This window comes from Telopea speciosissima, chromosome 2 (genome assembly GCF_018873765.1).
Source record: "Telopea speciosissima isolate NSW1024214 ecotype Mountain lineage chromosome 2, Tspe_v1, whole genome shotgun sequence".
Classification (NCBI taxonomy): domain Eukaryota; kingdom Viridiplantae; phylum Streptophyta; class Magnoliopsida; order Proteales; family Proteaceae; genus Telopea; species Telopea speciosissima.
Window position 1 is genome coordinate 30,994,537 of NC_057917.1, and position 20,201 is coordinate 31,014,737.

Consider the following 20,201-nt stretch of genomic DNA (forward strand, 5'->3'; position numbering starts at 1 on the left):
TTGCATTGGTCACGCTTCAATAAATAGTTCTTTTTCTACCAAAAGATAAAAGGAACTGCAATGGATGCTACTGGAGAATTTTGGATTGATGTTTAAAATATCATGATTGATGAAAACTTTTGAGAATTTATCTTTTAAGAAAAAAAATAGTGTAGTTGGTTTGGTGCTGCATAAAAGTGACGGTAGGGCTAGCGAAGAGAAGCTAGAGTGTATGTTGACGGTAGGGCTAGTGAAGAGAAGCTAGAATGTATGTTTTAAGAACAAACTAGTTTAGTTGGTTCGGTGCTGCATAAAAGTGACGATAAGGCTAGCAAAGAGAAACTTTTAGCATTCACTGTCCAAGAGCATGGTCCTTGAGCCAACAAGTGGACCAATGGGAGAGCACACAAAACCATCAACAGGGGTGGCATTTCTACCTTTCATGGGGTGAGGCAGTCATTTTGCCTTCTTTGTGTATGGGCGCAGCGTGCACAGTCGTGGATAAAGTTCTCTTTTCCTATTGGCTCCTTTTGTTTCGACATAAAATTTTACCTGGAAAATTTTACTTGAAAATTTTCACTTCAAAAAATTTTAGATGTAAAATTTTAAATGTTGAAAAATGTTCCAATGTTTTTTTTTATGGAAACAAACATTAGAAAAATTTTACATTTACAAAGTAAAATATTACGCGTACAATTTTCCAGGTAAAATTTTACGGTGAAACAAATAGAGCCGTTGTAAATTATTTGCTTTAGCAAGGTTTTCTTTTTCTATAAAAAAGGGAAAGAGAACTTTGCCTGGGCCTCTAGAGCCTACATGCGCACGCTTGCCAATGGGAATGGGAGTGTGAGCATCAAAATGGGTGGGATTTCTGCCTTTTCATGAGGCCAGTGTGGTGCTTTCGCATGCTTCTGTGTCTACGTTCACAAGTCACACAGGCCACGTGACCAATAGCATTCTTTTCCCTCAAAAAAATAATAGAATTACATAGAGCTGGAGTGTGCTCACTCTTAGGATAAGATAACTATTTACTTTCTACCAAATTTTTTTTCCTATACCTTTGGGGTTCATTGGGATGGACCATTATCCTCTCATGTTCCCTGCCCGGTATAGTTGTTTGGCTCCTCTCATAGGGGCAGAAATGATGACCTAACCCCCTACCCGGACACATTACCCAGGTGTGGCTAAGTTGTCATTTCTGCCCCCCTATGAGAGGAACCAGACAAGCTAGACGGGGCAGGGAACCTGACAGGAAAAAAATTCTCAATGGGACCGGACCTTCCCACCTTTCAAGTTGATGTCGTAGATCGTATGGCTTTATTAGCAGTTACAGGTGATCTAACCCCATTTGGCCATACACACAGCCCTTTAGGCCCACACGTGAGTTCAATGCTGGATATTCGAAGGATGGACGAAAGAAATAAGCGAAACTTACATGATTAGCCACTATTGAGTTTCACTTTACAAAATTATCTAACACTTGTTTATTAAAACAAAACTACTCAAAATAAGTATAGGTATTACGAAAATAGCCAAAACAGTGACTGATTCCTTTGTATTTTCCAAGTCCAACGTATTCCGTAGCAGGAATACGTAGAGGATGATGAAGTCGCCGAAATTATAGGATGAAGTAAGTAATTCCGAGAATTTGCAGGGAATGCGGGGGTCGCCTTAAGCCATAATTAAAAATCCCTAAATCGTTATGTATGAAAACCTAACTCAGATATGTGAAACCCCATTTTGGATCATCGGTGAAGAGGAACTCTTACTAGAGAAAGGCCATTAAATCTTGTCATGAATACCTCAATTGAGAAGAATCATTGCCAAAAAAATGAGGGACAACATAGTGAAATTCAACATTGACATATTTTTGGATTGAAGATGTGGTCAAGGAGATACTCCCCGGAGATTGAGAGTTGTAGAGGGAGACAACACAAAAAACAGAGAAAACCCAAATTAAATTGGCCGGAGAGATAGGTAGGTGGTGCCACACAACCAAGAATGGGTCAAAACCTAATGCAGAGCCAATTATTGAGAGATGCAAAAGCAACTTCAGAGATAAATTCTCATTGTCTCCCAGCTACAATGAGAGCAAAAGACTCTCAGCACCGAAGGCATCACTTGAAAGCAAAAATTTGAACCTAACCTTTTACTAGTCATTCGGTTCTTCAAATCCTTGGTTATGTTTCTCATTTTGAATCTCTATTCACTTTCAATGAAGTTGAAAATGGAAGTCCCCATAGTCCATGTAGGTGGCGATACTTCGGGTGCACTAGTCAGAAAAGGCTTCGCGATTGGAAGGAGAGGAGTGGTGGTGATTGAGTAGGGCTTTGCCTGGAAGAGCGAGTAAGCGATTGGGGGTAATGTCGAAGTAAAAATCATTGATACATATGTATCCTTGACATACAGAAACGACTACCATTATTGGTATCAAACCAATAGCGATTTATACAAGCTAAATCTTCTAATCGATAATTGGGCCAAAGAAAGAACTTCAATTTCATGTTAATGATTTATCTCTATCAACATCTTTGTTCTCATTCCAAAATTTACCACAATTCCTTACGCTGTTTCCATTCTGGGCTATGTCATAATAGATCCAAACACTTGCCCCGGATTGACGTCCAGATCATAATTGCTCTAGTGAATAACTAAAGAAAATAGATAGAGGGGAGATAGGAAAGAAAAGAACTAAATATCTCCCAGAGGTTCACTAATTATTTGACTATTGGCAGGTCTCTTTGTATGTGTTGTCCGTCCAGCTCATCACGGAAGAAAGGACTCACTGAGCCGGGATCACTAACTAATACTAAAATAATAGAAAAGAACTGTCTTTTCTGTATACTTTATACTTTTCCCGGTTCCGTTGCTACCGCGGGCCTTACGCAATCAATCGCATCATATAGATATCCCTTCAACACAACATAGGATACATATAATTCAATTAAGATATTATAGGAAAACATCATTCCTTCTATTCTCATTTGAGAATTGAAGGATTTTTTATTGGGCGAGTTTAAAGAAAAAGAAGGATTTTAAAATTTAATTGTTTCATTTTCCCCTTATCTTATATTAATTACTCAATCAAAATACAATTATTTCCAAGAACAAAATGCTTGTTATGCTTAATATCTTTGCTGTTAATGGCTCATTTTTTGTTTTGATTGAAGGGAAAAAATGAGAGAGTTTGTCATTTTTTGTTCCACCAGAACTGGATAGCTGGAAAGAGTGGAAAGACAAGGAAATGATCATTATTCCTCTTCTATAAATATCCAAATTTTGATGCCTAATACCCCATAGATAGTTCGACCTATATAGGAATAATAATCAATTTTAGCTCGAATGGTTTGTAGGGGAACCCTACCTTCTCTGATCCATTCAACACGTGCAATTTTCCTAGGATTTTAGGTGGAATGGGGATTGTAATTCTTTCTACTTCTCTTGGTATAATGACAGATCGGGAGGCTCGACTAGAAGGAATCAGAGGAGAAATTTTGTGTTATATATGGTGATCCTTCTCATATCTGAATTAGATCCGTGAAGTTCCCTATAAAATGAGGCATGGAACGGAGCGACTACGAAGAAATTCCGGGAGTTACGAAGGAAGCTTCGGGTTCATATTGGTCGTGGGTTGAGAACGGGAATTGAACTCTATGAGATCTATATTTCACGGAATAACACTCGTATATATTGAGCTCGTAATGGTACCTCGCAATTCAAAAGTCTCTCTACGGCTGAAGAATGAGCGTGTTCTTGGGCCATCGTAGAAACATAGATAGGGTCGACGACGGAACAATCAACGAAACTTTATGATAGCTTTTTCGCACACGTTCACTTGCATCACATGCAAAAGAGGCTTTTCGCATGGCTGTAGGAGGAGGAGATGGAGAAGAAGTGGGTGCCTTTGGTCGAGTGCAGGGAATGTTCACATACGTGGGCCTACGTGAACAACTCACAACCGTTCAGATGAAATTTATTCTGTGGGGGAATAGACGACAGCAGTTGTGACGATGATGAACTGGATTCGGTGCCACCATTGGGGCCCATTTGTACAACGATACATTTTGACAGAGAAAGAGAGAGGGGACAAAGAAGATACATAAGAATACGGTATGATGATACTATTTTCGTACTACCAAAAACTGTTTTGGGTGATTTTGTTGGAGTAAACATCTACTGGATAATTTTGTAAAGTGAAACTCAATAGTGGCTAATCATGTAATTTTTCCAAGAGATAACGAAGTTTGCGTAGACCCTGTCACACACTCGCACCAAATTCGTTACGTCTATTTATAAAATTTCTTCTACTTCCTAATCAGGTGTTCTCTTCTGCCTTAGCTAGAACTTTGCAGTATCTTCTACCCGCCGCAGACAAGAGAGATCGTAGCCACGATGGTGAAGGGGCATCAAGGCGAGTGAGTCAGGTCATCTTCATCTCTACTTTCTTCAATTAACTGTTTCTTATTCTATATTTTGTTCACTTCTCTTAAGAATCTTAAGATTTTTGTTTATCTTGTCAGTTTCATCTTTTTTCATTTTGTGTTTTTTTATTCAGACTGTATGTGAGGGGAACGATTCTCGGGTACAAGAGGTAATATCTATTATCTCATTCAACAAAGTTGGCTTTTCTTTTTCTGATTTGAATTCCTGAGAAGTTTCATGTATTCATTTAATTTAGCATTTGTATATTTTTTACGGTTTAGATCGAAATCCAACCAGTACCCGAATACATCGTTGATCCATGATACATCCAATATTCACAGGGCCAATCAACGACTGCCACGTGTCATAGACCGCCCCATAGCCAAGGGGAACGAACCGGAGTCCCAGCACCATTCGGGGGCGGCCACTACTCGGGCGCGGCCACACATCCGGGGCGCGGCCTCACCCAGGCGCGGCCTCCTCACAGCCTCACCCAGGAGCGGCCTCACCCAGGCGCGGCCTCCTCACGGCCTCACCTAGGCGCGGCCTCACCCAGGCGCGGCCTCCTCACCAGGGCGCGGCCTCACCCAGGCGCAGCATCATGGGCACCTGAGGTGGGGGCCACCCATCTACGACCCCGATCGTATCGCTAAGACTCATGTCACTACCAGGACTCTAGACCCTTAGAGGTCACGTCATCCAGACGGATTCAAGCACCAAGGACGTTATCACCACACGCGGATATCTATCCACCAAGGATCCTGATGCCACCAGGACACTCCCTCCCGCGGGGAGATGGCCAATCAGGATAGAGCCCCGTTACCCAGGGCCTCTATCCACTCAACGGCACAATCGTCAATCAAACGGGGACTCTCCACACCGCCATATGCTACTATAAAAGGCAAAGGTACACAACCCCATAGGGGACATCTAAACTCATACTGAATAATCACTATTCATCTGTTTGCGCCAGGAGATCTAACTTTGGCATCGGAGAGCCCTAGGCCGGGACCACACCGGTTCTCTCTGTTGACCCCTTTGGTCCACTTGCAGGTGACGGCACTCACAGGACCGCTCGACGATTTCTTGACGCAACAGATTGGCGCCGTCTGTGGGAACGACGCTAGCCATTACAGCTACTAGCTCGCTTCCATACTCATTCAATGGCACGAAGGAAGACTACCACCACCAACAACGGAGCAAGGAATGGATCACCACCCCCAGAGTGCTCTCGCCGCAGAGCCAACGACCAGGACCATGTCCCTGTGGAGGAGGAGATCCCCCTTAATGACCAGTTCGTGATCGCCGAGCCCAACAATGACGAGGCCAACGATGTGGTGGTGGAGGTGACACCTGACCCCAATGCTCCAGCCACTGTGGGTCAGATCAACGACCTGCAACGACAGATCCTCGATGAACAACGACTCTTTCGAGAATACCTGACGCAGCGTGCGACATCTCACCGTCGGAGGACTTCACCAGCAGCAAGGGTGGAGTCCATACCTCAACAAGAGCCAAACCTTAGGAGATCATCTCCCAGGGGCGCGAGATCAGAGAGACTTGCGCGACAGGCAACCCCCACTCCGCAGCGGGGGGAGCCTTCCCAGCATCCCAGGAGAACAAGAGACCTCTCGCCACGGTCAGAACGTGGGAGGACGCCAACACCCAAGGCGAGGGTGTCTAGCCCGCAGAGATCGGTCCGGAGGTCCGTGTTTGACGGACCACTGGAAGAAAGTCACATACCACGACGAAGCCGGACCTATAGAGAAGAAAGCCCCTCACCTTCACGACAGGGTTCATCACGGCATGACCATTCACCATCCCGCCAACACTCAAGGCGGGAGGGGACATCCAGGAGAGAGCGTGAACGGGGCCGCAGCGAACGTCCGGCTAGGCGTGGGGGGCAGACAAGGGACGAGGAGCTCGATCAAAGACTCCGCGACCTGGATGAGAAGCTGGAAGGGTTGAAGAAGCAGACCAAAGGCGAGACACATTCCATACCTGGACAACACCCCTTCTCGGCAGAGATCATGTCAGCCACACTACCTTCCAGGTTTCGACTACCCACCTTTGAACTCTACAGTGGTACCACTGACCCTAATGACCACATCAACTATTTTAATGGCATGATGACGCTGTATGGGGGGTCGGACGTGGTATCCTGTCGGGCATTCCCTGCGTCCCTCAAGGGAGCAGCCACATCATGGTTCTCCAGGCTACGACCGAGATCTATATGCTCGTTCGCAGAGCTATGCGAACAGTTCGTCACCCGTTTCCAAAGCAGCGTCAAGCAGAAGAAGACCACCGTCAATCTACTAAACGTGGTACAGAACCCTGGGGAATCTCTCAGGGAATACGTTACCAGGTTCACCAAGGAGTCCCTGGAGGTTCGAGACTTGGATGACCAGACACAGCATGCAGCCCTAGCAGGAGGTATTAGGGACCTGGACTTGATCAAGGACCTGGCACGTCATGAGACCAGGACTATGAAAGAGCTCCTGGAGCGGTGCAACGAGTTTGCAAATATGGCCGAGGTACTACAAGCTAGAACAAAAATAATCGAGGCCAAGCCACAGGACAACAAGAGGTCAGCACCTGATGACCGCAACGAGAGTAAGAGGTCGAGGACAGAGCGCCGACAAGAGAAGAGCGACCGCCCATCTAGGAGGACAGACCGCCGCCCAGAGAGAAGCGAGAGGGCAAGCACCCCTGAGTTCACACCACTGAACACCACCAGGTCCCAGATACTCATGCAGATCCAGGACCGTGACCTACTCCATTGGCCATGACCCATGCTAGCAGCGCCAGAGAAGCGAAACCCTAACAAATATTGTCTCTTCCACAAAGAGAATGGGCACGACACAGAGGACTGCTATCAATTGAAGAGAGAGATAGAACAACTGGTAAAAGCAGGAAGCTTGAACAAGTATGTGAAGGGGAGACGTGACAACCGCTCAGGCCAAGGAGATAGAGGTCGCGACAGAGACAGAGTGGAACCGAGACGAGAAGAAAGAAGAACAGATCGAGAGAGAGACCGCCCAGAAGAGCGGAGAGATGCCACAGAACCTAGTGGCACCAAAGAACCTCCTATCCTCACCATACTTGGAGGACCAGGGCAAGAGTCCACCAGAAAAGCTAAAGCTCATGCCAGGTTCGTGGGAGTGGCAGAGAAGCCCAGCAAGATAGCCAAGACTGAGGCGGTGATCTCCTTCTCGGATGAAGACCTGGAAGGACTAAACTTCCCGCATGAAGATGCCCTGGTAGTACAGGTGGAGGTAGCCAATCGACCTGTACACAGGGTACTGATAGACACAGGGGCGTCCGTTGACGTACTCTCCTTGGACGCCTATCGACAATTCGGGTTCGGGGACGACCAGCTCAAACCAGAGCCCACTTATCTCCATGGATTCTCAGGTGCCACCGCCTCCATCAAAGGTACCATAGAGCTACCCGTCACCTTCGGGATACACCCTCAACAAGTAACCATCATGGTAAATTTCATGGTAGTCAAGTCCGTGGTGTCCTTCAACGGCCTCTTAGGGCGACCATCACTGACAGCCCTTAGAGGAGTCATATCACCACTTCACCTGAAGATGAAGTTCCCCACCGAGAACGGGGTAGGCGAAGTCCGAGGAGATCAGAAGAAAGCAAGGGAGTGCTACGCCACCTTCATGAAAAAGAATAATGGCAACACCCGTGGAATGGCACTCTGCCTAGAGAGCATGATCAGTGACCAGAGAGATGAACTGACAGAGAGAAGGGGAAGGCCAGTGGAAGACCTCATCCCATGGCCACTCAGCCAGGATGACCCCTCCAGGGTCGTTCAAGTTGGCTCGCTGCTAAACAAGGAACAGAAAGAAGGGCTTGGACACCTCCTCCAAGTGAACATGGATGTCTTCGCATGGTCGACCTCCGACATGCCAGGAATACCACGTTCCATAGCGGAACACCGACTACATGTCGACCCAACCAGGAAGCCCGTTCAACAGAAGCGGCGTAACTTCGCCCTCGACCGACAAGCAGCAATCAAGGAGGAGGTCGAGAAGTTAAGCCGATCAGGGTTCATCAGAAAGGAGAAGTTCCCAACCTGGCTCGCCAACGTGGTCATGGTACCAAAGCCAAGTGGGAAGTGGAGGATGTGTGTCGACTACACCGACCTGAACAAGGCATGCCCAAAAGATGAGTACCCACTCGCCCGGATCGACCCTCGATCGACGCCACCGCCGGCCATGAGATGCTGAGCTTCATGGACGCCTACTCCGGATACAACCAGATCCTCATGTATGAGGAGGATGAGTCTTACACCGCATTCCGGACGGACAAAGAGAACTACTGCTACAACGTCATGCCGTTCGGGTTAAAGAATGCAGGGGCCACCTACCAGAGAATGGTCAACAAGATGTTCGAGGAGCAGATCGGGCGCAACATGGAGGTATATGTGGATGACATGCTCGTAAAAGCGTCCACACCAACCAACACCGACCGACCTAGAGGAAGCATTCACGATGCGAGGAGGAACCGGATGAAGCTAAACCCGCAAAGTGCGCCTTCGGGGTAACATCGGGAAAATTCCTGGGGTTCATGGTCTCGATCCGTGGAATAGAAGCTAACCCATCCAAGATCAAGGCCATCCAAGAGATGGCACCTCCTCGAACGGTCAGGGAAGTGCAGAGGTTGAATGGAAGGGTCGCCGCCCTTTCCAGGTTCGTGTCACGATCAGGTGATAAGTGCTTACCATTCTTCAAAACATTGAAGAACCTCCGAAGCCCTAAGGACTTCACATGGACGGAAGAGTGCCAAAAGGCGTTCGGAGAATTGAAGGAGTACCTAGAGAGCCCACCCCTGCTTGGGCGACCGGAACCTAACGAAGAGTTGCAGCTCTACCTGGCCGCCACCCCTGTCGCGGTTAGCGCAGTACTGCTGAAAGAAGAAGACAAAGTCCAGAGGCCCATCTACTACGTCAGCCATGTCCTGATCGATGCAGAGACCAGGTACACTAGGATCGAGAAGGTAGCCTATGCATTGGTAATGGCAGCCAGGAAGCTACGACCATACTTCCAAGCCCATACCATCACAGTCCTCACAGACCTACCCTTGAAAAAGATATTGCACAAGCCGGACGTCTCCGGACGATTGATAGCATGGGCGGTGGAGTTAAGTGAGCATGACATCAAGTTCCAACCAAGGACAGCCATCAAAGGCCAGGCTCTTGCAGATTTCATTGCAGAATGTACCCAGTCTAAGATCGAGTCACAAACAGGGGAGCCCAAAGAGAAGGATCACGGATCGTGGGACATGTTCGTGGACGGGTCGAGCAATGTGGCAGGAAGCGGCGCTGGGCTCATATTAACCAGCCCCGAGGGATTTCGTATCCAATATGCTCTTCGGTTCACCTTCCAAGCATCCAATAATGAAGCAGAGTACGAGGCATTACTAGCTGGACTCCGGGTGGCCAAAGCCATCCAAGTCACACACCTATCCACCTGGAGCGACTCCCAGCTCGTGGTGAATCAGGTGAATGGAGAGTATGAGGCAAAAGATGAGAGGATGGCATCATACCTAGCACGCGCTCAAGCATTAATCGAGGGTTTCGAGAAGTTTGAGATGGTTCGAGTTCCTAGGGAGGAGAACGCCGCCGCTGATGCCCTATCCAGGCTAGCCAATGAGGAACTCCGAAATTTGGCTAGCGCAGTCTATGTGGAGATCCTGCATGAGCCAACGTATAAGGAAAAGCAGGTTAACGAGATCACGGAGGGACCTAGCTGGATGGACCCTCTACTCAACTACCTCCAGAACGATGTCTTGCCAGAAGACAAGGCCGAAGCAAGGAAGATCGGGATGAGAGCTGCAAAGTACACCGTCCTAGACGGGGCTCTTGTCAAGCGGGGGCAACAGCACCACTACTCCGGTGCCTAGGACCCAAGGGGGCGAGTACGCCCTAGCCGAAGTCCGTGAGGGGATATGTGGAAGCCACATGGGGGGATGAGCCCTAGCCTACAAAATCCTCCGCCAGGGACTATACTGGCCACGAATGCAAGAGGAGGCCATCCAATATGCCAAGAAGTGCGAGCAATGTCAGTTGTTCGCCCCAGTACCCCATCTACCCGCCACCAAGCTGACATCAATCCTCAACCCCATACCTTTTGCCATGTGGGGACTAGACATCTTAGGCAACTTCACCGCAGCACCAGGAAACAGAAAGTACCTGGTCGTGGCGATCGACTACTTCACCAAGTGGGTTGAAGCTAAACCCTTGGCCAAGATAACAGAGATAGAGATGGAGAAGTTCGTCCACGACGACGTCATCTACAGGTTCGGGGTACCACGGATCCTCGTCTCAGACAATGGAAAACAATTCAACAACCCTAAATTCCAAGCATTCTATCACCGCTACAACATCGACTATCGGCCTGTGTCGGTAGCATACCCACAGGCCAATGGTCAGGTGGAGGTCACCAACAGAACGCTACTGGAAGGAGTCAAGAAAAGGCTAGAAGGAGCCAAAGGCAAGTGGGTAGAAGAGCTACCAAGCGTCCTGTGGGCATACCGAACTACAGTGCGGATGCCCACAGGAGAGAGCCCATTCCGCCTAGCATATGGCACTGAAGCATTGGCGCCGGTAGAGGTCTGCGCTATGTCCCATAGGATTCTGCACTTTAATGAACGCACCTATGTCGACGGACTGCGGGCGAACCTAGACTTTATAGATGAGGTCCGCGAAAGAGCACTGCTAAGGAACGGCGCCTACCAGCAGCGTACTGCCAGGTGTTATAACGCCAGGGTCAAGGAAAGGCTATTCCACCAGGGAGATTTAGTACTACGGAGGGCAAGTGCATCACAGCCACAAAAGGCAGGGAAGCTGTCACCCAACTGGGAAGGACCCTACATAGTCTCCAAGCAGATACGCCCAGGGACCTACCGCTTGAAGACTCCAGGGGGCAAGAAGGTAGACCGTACCTGGAACTCACTATACTTGAAGAAGTACTATCAGCAGAAGTAACAACAGCGGAGTTTGGCACCACCAACAGTAGCAGTAGATGGCATTACAGTTTCAAAGATGAATTGAAAAAAATTCGGGAATACTCGGCTTCTTCTACTACTCAACTGAGGCTTCGTGCCTAAGGCGACATGCCAATATTGAGGCTTTATGCCTAAGGCGGTATGCCAACATCGAGGCTTCGTGCCTAAGGCGGTATGCCAACATCGAGGCTTCGTGCCTAAGGCGACATGCCAATATTGAGGCTTTATGCCTAAGGCGATATGCCAACACTGAGGCTTCATGCCTAAGGCGATATGCCAACACTGAGGCTTCGTGCCTAAGGCGATATGCCAACACTGAGGCTTCGTGCCTAAGGCGATATGCCAACACTGAGGCTTCGTGCCTAAGGCGATATGCCAACACTGAGGCTTCGTGCCTAAGGCGACATGCCAATATTGAGGCTTTATGCCTAAGGCGGTATGCCAACATCGAGGCTTCGTGCCTAAGGCGGTATGCCAACATCGAGGCTTCGTGCCTAAGGCGACATGCTAATATTGAGGCTTTATGCCTAAGGCGATATGCCAACACTGAGGCTTCATGCCTAAGGCGATATGCCAACACTGAGGTTTCGTGCCTAAGGCGACATGCCAATATTGAGGCTTTATGCCTAAGACGATATGCCAACACCGAGGCTTCGTGCCTAAGGCGACATGCCAACATTGAGGCTTTATGCCTAAGGCGACATGCCAACACTGAGGCTTCATGCCTAAGGCGATATGCCAACACTGAGGCTTCGTGCCTAAGGCGATATGGCAACACTGAGGCTTCGTGCCTAAGGCGACATGCCAACACTGAGGCTTCGTGCCTAAGGCGACATGCCAATATTGAGGCTTTATGCCTAAGGCGATATGCCAACACCGAGGCTTCGTGCCTAAGGCGACATGCCAACATTGAGGCTTTATGCCTAAGGCAAACATGCCAACACTGAGGCTTCATGCCTAAGGCAACATGCCAACACTGAGGCTTCATGCCTAAGGCGCCATGCCACCGCTGAGGCTCTACGCCTAAGGCGTTAACCCCCAAGGTCAGAGGATCACCAAGGCACGACGTCACTACCAAAACCCGAGGACTATCAAGGGTCAGAGAGCATCAACGCGCAAACGATCACCAGGAGACAATGCAATCAATATCAAAGCGACAAGGATCAAATCATATCAACATCTAAAGAAAGAGTCAAGTACATACAAAAGCAAGCATCACAATCCAAAAGTTATCATCCAAAAAGTCAACACCCAGAAAGAACATCTATAAAATCAGGGGGCATCTAGTGGAGGAGCAGCCTCTGATCCAGAAGGAGACATCATATCAGCCTCAGCCGGACAAGCAACACTCTCCTCTGGTAAGACCGCACCCTCCTCTGTCACCACAACATCATCCTCAGGAGAGACACGAGCCACTATAGCAGTCTCAGGTAGCAGCGTAGTGACCTCAGGGAACCTTGAGAAGTCATAATCACGGGTCTTCTCCAGGATGCGAACCGCCAAGTCCGAAGAAATCAAGACGCTAGGAATGAAAGCCAACTTACTCCTAAGGTCACCAACAGAAATAGAAGCTCTGGAGGCCCTACGACCCCTACTAGGGGTGGAATCTCCAGAAACCTCCTCCTCCCCTTCACTACCAACAGGGGAAGGCAAAGAAGAAAAAATATCCGCGGGGGAACGCTCCTCTGAAGATCCAACCCCGACTGAAGCAGGGCCAAGGTCACCCGGGAACGACATGAAGGACAAGAGGGGAACGAACTACTTACTCGAGAAAGCAATCTCCCTGAAGTTGGCAAGAAAAAGGAAAGGAATGTCACCTGCAAAATATAAACAGCAGCTCCATCACATACAAGAGGAGGAATAGGGAAGAAGAGCGAGGGTCCATCACGTCCACGCCGCGGTCACCTAGGCGCGGCATCACCGGCAAGGCGTGGACCACACCCAGGCATGGCCACCCAGCGCCGCCAGGCGGCCACACCCGCAGGCGCGGCCTCACCCGCGGGCGCGGCCTCACCGCGGGCGCGGCCTCACCACGGGCGCGGTCCCAGCCGCGGGCGCGGCCTCACCACGGGCGCGGCCCCAGCCTCGGGCGCGGCCACAGCCTCGGGCGCGGCCCCCGCCGCGGGCGCGGCCACAGCCTCGGGCGCGGCCTCACCGCGGGCGCGGCCTCACCCTCGGGCGCGGCCTCACCACTGGCGCGGCCCCAGCCGCGGGCGCGGCCTCACCACGGGCGCGGCCCCAGCCTCGGGCGCGGCCTCACCGCGGGCGTGGCCTCACCGCGGGCGCGGCCCCCGCGGGCGCGGCCCCGTCACGGGCGCGGCCTCACCGCGGGCGCGGCCACAGCCTCGGGCGCGGCCTCACCGCGGCCACACCCGCAGGGCGCGGCCTCACCGTGGCCACACCCCGCAAGCGCGGCCTCGAGGAGACGCCCTACAAAAAAAAAAAAAAAAAAAAAAAAAGGGGTTGGAATCGATGTACCTCAGAAAAAAGTGACCGCACGGAAGAACAAGCACACGGCGATGACGTAGCCACACCACGAGGCACAATCAAGGGATAGAGGTCACAAGAGCCAAGGCACTCAAGCCAAGCACCACTCAAGTTTTCCAAGCAAACCAAGGCACCAAGGGCACCAAGAGAACACAACCCAAACACAAGGACCTAAAATCAAGCAAAGGGGATACTAGTGGAGGTGACCCAAAAACAAGCACATGGTGGGCACCAAAAAGAGGACAAAAGACAAAAAGGGGGAATTAAAGGAGAACAAAAGGGGAGACAAAAAGTAAGAAAGAGAAATGAGAAGTGAAAGAAGAAGGGAGAGGAAGGAACATATACCCACAAAAAACAAAAAGAAAAAGTGTAGGAGGTAAGGTTTGAACCCCCAACCTCTCCTACCTCATTAGTGGATTTACGGGCAAACACCCCACAGGAAAGTTTATTCGCAGCGGACCCCTCACTATGCAAAGACACCTACTCTCTTGGACATCCTATCCCAAGAGAGTGGGGGGCAAATGATACATCCAATATTCACAGGGCCAATCAACGACTGCCACGTGTCATAGACCGCCCCATAGCCAAGGGGAACGAACCGGAGTCCCAGCACCATTCGGGGGCGGCCACTACTCGGGCGCGGCCACACATCCGGGGCGCGGCCTCACCCAGGCGCGGCCTCCTCACAGCCTCACCCAGGAGCGGCCTCACCCAGGCGCGGCCTCCTCACGGCCTCACCTAGGCGCGGCCTCACCCAGGCGCGGCCTCCTCACCAGGGCGCGGCCTCACCCAGGCGCAGCATCATGGGCACCTGAGGTGGGGGCCACCCATCTACGACCCCGATCGTATCGCTAAGACTCATGTCACTACCAGGACTCTAGACCCTTAGAGGTCACGTCATCCAGACGGATTCAAGCACCAAGGACGTTATCACCACACGCGGATATCTATCCACCAAGGATCCTGATGCCACCAGGACACTCCCTCCCGCTGGGAGATGGCCAATCAGGATAGAGCCCCGTTACCCAGGGCCTCTATCCACTCAACGGCACAATCGTCAATCAAACGGGGACTCTCTACACCGCCATATGCTACTATAAAAGGCAAAGGTACACAACCCCATAGGGGACATCTAAACTCATACTGAATAATCACTATTCATCTGTTTGCGCCAGGAGATCTAACTTTGGCATCGGAGAGCCCTAGGCCGGGACCACACCGGTTCTCTCTGTTGACCCCTTTGGTCCACTTGCAGGTGACGGCACTCGCAGGACCGCTCGACGATTTCTTGACGCAACAATCCAGATTGAGGGCGTAAACACAAAAGAGGAGGTCGCATGGTACTGCGGCAAGCGTATGGCCTACATTTACAAGGCTAAGGTCAAAAAGAACGGATCACATTACAGATGCATCTGTGGAAAGGTCAATAGGCCGCACGGTAACAGTGGAATTATCCGAGCGAAGTTCAAGTCCAACTTGCCTCCAAAATCCATGGTAGAGAAAAAGTCTACTCCCTTGTTTTTTCCCCTGTGCCCTCTATTATGTTTTCAACTTATCCGTCATGGTATAGGGTTTTTGTTCTCTGATTGGAAGTTGTTAATGCTTTTTCTTTGTGTTGCAGGGTTCTAGGGTTAGGTTTTTCATGTACCCGAGCAATTTATAAGGTATGGTTGCAGTCCCTTTTCTCCTTCCATTTTATTCATTAGTGTGTTTCGTTTGTTAAATGGGGTTTTAGATATCGGCTCAATAACGTTACCAAACGGATTTTGCACTTTCCCTCCGCCAATCCCATTTCGTTAAAGAATGCAAATGCCCATAAGGTTCTCTAAACGGATTTTGCACCCCCCCCCCCCCCTCACCCCCGGAATTATGTTAAAGAAGGCAAATACCCATATTCTCCACAAAAGATCCACTTTAGGGTCTCTTTCCCTCATTGACCACAGTTGTACCGTCCTATGCTTCTCCACACTACTCTCCAAACATTTCTTATTGTGGGAGGACATTCAAGGTACAAACGGAAGGACTCTTAGTGTCCTTGCTTCTCACCTTCTCCCATTCCTTGAGAAAACTATCTGCAGCCAATTCACTCCTTGTATTCTTTGCAAGTTCCACATCTACACCATATGATCTTAATCCTCCATGTTGAATGTAGTTGGGCATGATCTTAACAAACTCCTTTCTTCTGTAACTGATACCTGCAGCTCCACTTATAAGTTTGGAAATCCGGGTGGTGCCTATTGGTACATCAATCCCATAAAGTCCAATTACAATGCATCCCACAAGTTCTCCATCAATGGAAACATCGAGGAAGGCTTGCTGTGTAGAGGTTCTATTGTTGCAGCCATTATTTTTCAAATTACCTTCTCCTTGATAAACGTTTGAAGTATCATCCTTTGCCCATGCCTTGGATGGCCAGAATAGCTCAATGGTTTGAGTCCACAAGAGAAGTGAAGTGCCACTGCGAATTGTAATTTCCTGTTGTGAGAGCCTGCAACTATGTTCGGATATTGGAGATCTAGTAGTAGAATCATGCATAGAGATGGTTCATCTCTATGGATGATGCAGAGGTAACCATGTTGGGGGTTGAAGGATTCGATAAGATGATACATTCCATGGATGCATATGTGAGCTTCTGATCTCATGTAGAGCTTGAGATTGTCTCTGATCTCCCGCAACAGTTGAGACACCGGGGAGACGAGATGTTGAAGATAATTGCAAGCAAAATTATAGACAAAGTTAAGGGTTTTTATAAAAAAAATTCGATTTACCAATATACCCTTGATTTGAATTGTTATCGCACGTGTTAATTAAAGTCCAACGCACAAATCAAAAGAAATGATTTGTGGCCACAAATCACAAATAGTTCTTTAGTTATTTATGATTTTTAATTTATTCTAATTTGTAATAAATTGAAATAAGGTTCATAATCTATACCAAACACCTGAAAAATAGAAATGGTCAAATAAATACAAATAGAAATCATACCAAAGAGACCCTTAATTGGCCAAAAAAAATTTTAATCCTCTCTCTCTCTCTCTCTCTCTCTCTCTAGCCACCCCATCTTTGGCTCTCCCTCTCCCCTCTGCGGCTCTGACTTCCCTATCCCCTTCCCTTGCAACTCCCCTCGCTCTCATCACCTCTCCCTATGCTTTGCTATGATTGTAATCGCTGTCTTTGTAGCATCCAATCGCTTGATGCTCACAATTAGTTGGTTATCAAGCACAACCTTTTAGGCTGTTCCTTTCCCAAGGATCTTTGTCGAAGCCCCTCATTAGCTGGTTGTATAGGCATGCGGCTCATTTATATAGAATACCAAGCTCTTGTTCTTACCAACTTGCATATTCATCTTCGCCTCAAACCCATTCTTTTCGTCCACTTGAATTTCAACAGAAGAGAGAACTGGGATCTCAACCAGAGACCCAACAAGAACCAAATCACAAACCCGACAACAATCGAGATCCCAATCGAGAATCACCATTGTATGCTTGTCCTCCTCTCGAGACAGAGTATGCATGAAAAAGGGCAAATTTGGATGGCATTCCTGGTGCATGATGTCGCCATGGATCCTAGGATTAGCCAAGGAGTTGTAGAAGAGCAAGAGTGTGATTGAGCTCCAGGGACTTAACAAGCTCTAGATCTGAAGAGTGGCTCCCCCCCTTCTGGCTCTTCCTCCAATTGATGTAGAATGGACCACCTGAACCAGCAAGCACCTGGGCCCCAATTGGACCAGGTTCATGGGTTTATCGAACCAGCCAGCTTTGGCTGAGTTCTCCAAATCATGGGAGCTTAATAGCACAATTAATTGCTTTGTTTTCTTTTCCTAGTTCAAGTAGGAATGTTCTTTGTTAATTGTTTCTAAATTCGGCAGAGTTGTAAGTAGTCCTAATAATGATAGGAGTCTGATTTCAGTTCCCAGTCTGAAGGTTGCGATCCTCTTTTGGACTGGTTACCACTTGTGATTGGTCTGCATTAAATTGGTATCATAGCTATGGCTACGGATGGCCTTAACAACCAGAATCGAGCTTACGAAACCACTTGAAGAGACGTAACTTGTATAGTGAGGGATTCTCTAGTATTTGGAGTGTAGAAGTAACTTGTCTTTGTATATATCATGCCTTTGCCCTCCTTTTGTATGGTATATTTGTTCTTCCTAGATTGTGGTTTCAGTTTTTTTTTTTTCTCTATTTCTTAGAACATTGGTAAAAGGTTCGGGCTGTAAGGGCCAATCTCCAGGTTTGTTTCTAGAGGGCAAGGTTTGAGATTATATTTTGGGTTTCTATCGAAATTTGTCCTAAACTTTGCAAGTTTGAGGTGGCCATTTTATTTGGCAATTTCAGTGGTCAAATGGTTATATTTTTGTCTGAAACTTTATGAAAACCTTAAATTAAGCATTTCTAAACATATTGGAACCTTTAGATTATAAAAAATGCACTCAAAATGGTAGTTTGATTTCGTACTTTCGTTCAGTAGGTTTTTATTGTATGTCATACCCTGTTGTATCCTTTCCATAATATATTCTTTCTAAAATATATGCTTTCTAAAATATGCATTTGGAATGACAAAAAAAAAAACCATTTAGTGTCAAAATAGTACAAGAATACAAGTGTTACAAGTAGTAAAGTGCAACTGTACAACCAAGGTTAAAGCACTCCTATTAAATCATTCCTCCAACCCTATGTCAACACCACATAGAGAATTCAGGGAAGGCTTGAGATTTGTAGGGAAAGAGGGAGTACCTCTTAAGTTTAGATCCTACATGCATTTTGCTCAAATGTTGCAAAGCATCAGTGTGGATGCATGTGGTAGTCCCCAACGCTTTGTTACACCTAAATATGTATGTGATTAGGCCAAAAAAAAAAATACCAACCTGAGGTTTTTTTTGAGTTTGTCCCCTCTAACAGGTGAACACACTCAAAACTCACGAAATTGGAACCATGCCTTTTTATATACACAGTTTTGTTAAACTAAAATTTCGATCGAATTGTCGAAATTTTGAACGAAACCCTACTTTCCTTCCAATTCATACCAGTTTCTTTTCAATTATTGTTAAAACCAAAATATTTCGCAAAATCTCGATTGAGACTTCAAACTATGCTTGAAGGCGTTCATTTTGCGCAAAATTGCAAAAAGTTAGGACCAACTCCAAACTCACACCTCCGAGGCCCATGCATAGGTAGGACCAGCACTGGGTAAATGGCCCTTTTTGGTTCAGGAGAATTCATTAGTTGTAGTGTTGTACACTAGATTATGTGTATATTTAGATATAGCTTTTATGTTCTGGATGTCTTTATTGATATGGACTTATTTGATCAACGGCACGATCCTTCTGCCGAGATAGCAAAGAATATATAAATAATATCAAAAGACAACATAATTGATAGTTTTTTGAATAAAAAATGGAAAGGGATTGTAGAGAGAAAGAGAGAGATGGGAAGGGATTGTAGACACACAGAGAGAGAGAGAGAGAGAGAGAGAGAGAGAGAGAGACCAGCCCTTGGATCCTCTACAGCACACATGTCAGATGGAGGTCTGGAGATCCCTGGCCACCCCCTCATGATGGAGAGGATTGAAATGTAAAGTACATCTAATTGTATATGATTTTTGGTGGAATATATATGCTTTGAATATATAATAATGCTTAGCCTTTCTGAATGTTCTCAACATTATAGTATATTGCAATTGGACAATATTTTAGTGAGCCTATTGCCAAATTTGTTTGTCATTGCTCTTTTGCACAGTTTTTCCTAGAATACTAATGGCTTGGGTCATGTTTTCTGGTTCTAATTAATCTCAAAATTTTTTTGGTGCAGTTCTTTTTGTATGTGTAGAAGACATGTTTAAGACTAACGAGGATCATGAGGATTTGGGAGTTTTCGCCTACCTGGAGCTAGATTGGTTTTTGTATTCTGGAGCTACAATAGCTAGCTTTGTTTCTGTTTGGCTTTCAGAAAGAAGAATAGAGCATGCATTTATGATTATGTTTTTGTTTACTTTTAGATATGGTGTTCTTCACCATTTGCTTGCCAATTGGCACAACGTGTGATCAGAACTTGGTGGAACTAAATCATATCCGACCTCAGCTCGCAAGTCGTTTTCCTGCTTTTGATCGTTTGATTTGTCAAATCTTGTCGCTCTGCAATTTTATTTACTAATTGCGATTTCACCTCTAGTCCATCCCCAGTATTTCTTAGAAATTCTTATGAACCTTTTTATTTCTCTACCTTAATTTTTTTTGGTTTGGTTGCACATTTAACCTTTACTTATGGTGGATCGATTGCATGGTCTGGGGTTTC

The 20,201-nt window shown here is 47.4% G+C and overlaps 2 long non-coding RNA genes across 2 annotated transcripts; both read left to right on the plus strand.

Moving 5' to 3' along the window:
* Nucleotides 1-4,319: 4,319 nt before the first annotated feature.
* Nucleotides 4,320-4,715, plus strand: LOC122653267. The gene is made up of 3 exons (XR_006331727.1): nucleotides 4,320-4,403; nucleotides 4,535-4,570; nucleotides 4,683-4,715. It is a non-coding gene; the product is annotated as an uncharacterized LOC122653267 (long non-coding RNA).
* Nucleotides 4,716-15,211: 10,496 nt separating this feature from the next.
* Nucleotides 15,212-19,997, plus strand: LOC122653266. The gene is made up of 3 exons (XR_006331726.1): nucleotides 15,212-15,402; nucleotides 15,530-15,572; nucleotides 19,719-19,997. It is a non-coding gene; the product is annotated as an uncharacterized LOC122653266 (long non-coding RNA).
* Nucleotides 19,998-20,201: the final 204 nt, after the last annotated feature.